Below are 3264 nucleotides of genomic sequence, written 5' to 3' on the forward strand. Positions count from 1 at the left end.
AGAGGAATACGTCAGGGATCAGTGAGATGCGGCGTTCGGTCCTAGAGAGGAAAGACATCTGGGATCAGTGATAGGCGGCGTCCGGTCCTAGAGAGGACGACCTCCTGGATCAGTGAGAGGCGGCGTCATGTCCTAGAGAGGAAAGATAGCACGGAGATGTGAGAGGCGGTGTCACGTTCTAGAGAGGAACGATGTCAGGGATCAGTGAGAGGTGGCCTCAGGTCCTAGAGAGGAATACCTCAGGGATCAGTGAGAGGCGGCGTCAGGTCCTAGAGAGGAAGACGTGAGGGACCACTGAGAGGCGGCATCATGTCCTAGAGAGGAAAGATTTCATGGAGCTCTGAGAGGCGGAGTCCGGTCCTAGAGAGGACGACCTCTGGGATCAGTGAGAGGCGGCGTCAGGTCCTAGAGAGGAAAGATAACACGGAGATGTGAGAGGCGGTGTCACGTTCTAGAAAGGAACGATGTCAGGGATCAGTGAGAGGCGGCCTCAAGTCCTAGAGAGGAAGACCTCAAGGACCAGTGAGAGGCGGCGACAGGTCCTAGACAGGAGAGACGTCACGGAAAGACGTCACAGAGCCGTCAGAGGCGGTGTCCAATACTGGAGAGGAAAGACGTCAGGGATCAGTGAGAAGCGGCACGACTTCCTAGAGAGGAAAGACGTCAGGAATCAGTGAGAGGCGGTGTCCGGTCCTAGGGAGGAAATACGCTACGGAGCCATAAGAGGCGGCGACCCGGCCTGGAGAGGAAAGACTGGAGTCGTGAGAGGTGCTGTCACATCCTAGATAGGAAAGACGTCTGGGATCAATGAGAGGTGGCGTCACGTCCTAGAGAGGACGATGTCAGGGATCAGTGAGAGGCGGCGTCCAGTCCTAGAGAGGAAAGACGTCTGGGATCAGTGAGAGGCAGCGTCCCGTCCTAGAGAGGACGACCTCAGGGATCAGTGAGAAGCGGCGTCATGTCCTAGAGAGGAATACGTCAGGGATGAGTAAGAGGCGGCCTCAGGTCCTAGAGAGCAATACGACAGCGATCAGTGAGAGGCGGCCCCACGTCCTAGAGAGGAAGACGTCAGGGACCAGTGAGAGGTGGCGTCAGGTCCTAGAGACGACGACCTCAGGTATCAGTGAGAGGCGGCGTCAGGTCCTAGAGAGGAAAGATATCACGGAGCTGTGAGAGGCGGCGTCCGGTCCTAGAGAGGAAAGATATCACGGATATGTCAGAGGCGGTGTCACGTTTTAGAGAGGATCGACGTCAGGGATCATTGAAAGGTGGGCACGGGTACTAGAGAGGAAAAGCATCACGGAGCCGTGAGAGCCAGTGTCACATCCTAGAGAGGACGACGTCAGGGATCAGTGAGAGGAGGCGTCCGTTCCTAGAGAGGACGACCTCAGGGATCAGTGAGAGGCGGCGTCCAGTCCTAGAGAGGAAAGACGTCTGTGATCAGTTAGAGGCGGCGTCCTGTCCTAGAGAGGACAACGTCAGGGATCAGTGAGAGGCGGCGTCCAGTCCTAGAGAGGAGAGACGTCTGGGATCAGTGAGAGGCGGCGTCCGGTCCTAGAGAGGATGACGTCACGGATCAGTGAGAGGTGGCGTCCAGTCCTAGAGAGGAAAGACGTCTGGGATAAGTGAGAGGCGGCGTCCAGTCCTAGAGAGGAAAGACGTCTGGGATCAGTGAGAGGGGGCGTCCGCTCCTAGAGAGGAAAGACGTGTGGGATCAGTGAGAGGCGGCGTCCAGTCCTAGAGAGGATGACGTCACGGATCAGTGAGAGGCGGCGTCCAGTCCTAGAGAGGAAAGACGTCTGGGATCAGTGAGAGGCGGCGTCCAGTCCTAGAGAGGAAAGACGTCTGGGATCAGTGAGAGGCGGCGTCCAGTCCTAGAGAGGAAAGACGTCTGGGATCAGTGAGAGGCGGCGTCCAATCCTAGAGAGGACGACGTCAGGGATCAGTGAGAGGCAACGTCACTTCCTAGAGAGGAAGACCGGAGGGATAAGTGAGAGGCTGCGTCACCGCCTAGAGAGGAAGACGTTAGGGATGACTGACAGGCTGCAACAGGTCCTAGAGACAAAAGATATCACGGAAAGTCGTCAAGGAGCCATGAGAGGCAGTGTCCGGTCCTAGAGGGGACGACCTCAGATCAGTAAGAGGCAGCGACAGGTCCTAGAGAGGAAAGACGTCACGGATCAGTGAGAGGCGGCGACAGGTCCTAGAGAGGAAAGACGTCTGGGATCAGTGAGAGGCGGCGTCGGCTCCTAGAGAGGATGACGTCACGGATCAGTGAGAGGCGGCGTCCAGTCCTAGAGAGGAAAGACGTCTGGGATCAGTGAGAGGCGGCGTCTGGTCCTAGAGAGGAAAGACGTCTGGGATCAGTGAGAAGCGGCATCATGTCCTAGAGAGGAATACGTCAGGGATGAGTAAGAGGCGGCGTCAGGTCCTAGAGAGGAAGACGTGAGGGACCAGTGAGAGGCGGCATCATGTCCTAGAGAGGAAAGATATCATGGAGCTCTGAGAGGCGGAGTCCGGTCCTAGAGAGGACGACCTCTGGGATCAGTGAGAGGCGGCGTCAGGTCCTACAGAGGACAACGTCAGGGATCAGTGAGAGGCGGCGTCCAGTCCTAGAGAGGAAAGACGTCTGGGATCAGTGAGAGGCGGCGTCCAGTCCTAGAGAGGAATGAGGTCTCTGATCAGTTAGAGGCGGCGTCCTGTCCTAGAGAGGACAACGTCAGGGATCAGTGAGAGGCGGCGTCCAGTCCTAGAGAGGAAAGACGTCTGGGATCAGTGAGAGGTGGCGTCCGTTCCTAGAGAGGAAAGACGCCACGAAGCCGTCAGAGGTGGTGTCAAGGTCCTAGAAAGGGTTAGGGTTAGGGGTTAGGGGTTGGGTTAGGGTTTGCTGTTAGGGTTAGGGTTCAGTACCCACCTTGAGGCCAGGGTGCAGGCTCACGGCGTCCTCTCCCCTCAGCGGGGCAAGAGGCTAGTGTGCCAGTCTCAGCCACCTGCCCTGAAGACCAAGGAGCAGTCCAAGCACGAGCTGATGGACAAGGACAAGGAGGAGCAGCTGTTTCTCTTCACATAGCTCGCGGGGCTCCTTCTGGCTGAACAGAATCATAGACGGAGGCATGGGGAGCAGAGGCGGAGCCTGCACGCCAGCACTGGACCCCCGCCCTCGCCCCTCGTCCCCCATGCTTTGCCTTCAGACTCACCTTAAATAAAAGCTGTGTTGCTCAGGTACCTCCAGGCCTGTCTCGGGAGGCAGGCACGGTAACAAAA

At 57.5% G+C, this 3264-nt stretch overlaps 1 long non-coding RNA gene across 1 annotated transcript; it reads left to right on the plus strand.

Moving 5' to 3' along the window:
- The first annotated feature begins 608 nt into the window (after window positions 1-608).
- Window positions 609-3264, plus strand: LOC145537063 (uncharacterized). Its single transcript, XR_014076153.1, has 2 exons — window positions 609-1414; window positions 1507-3264. It is a non-coding gene; the product is annotated as an uncharacterized LOC145537063 (long non-coding RNA).

This window comes from Giraffa tippelskirchi, chromosome X (genome assembly GCF_054371585.1).
Source record: "Giraffa tippelskirchi isolate mGirTip1 chromosome X, T2T-mGirTip1v1.2.pri, whole genome shotgun sequence".
NCBI classification, from domain to species: domain Eukaryota; kingdom Metazoa; phylum Chordata; class Mammalia; order Artiodactyla; family Giraffidae; genus Giraffa; species Giraffa tippelskirchi.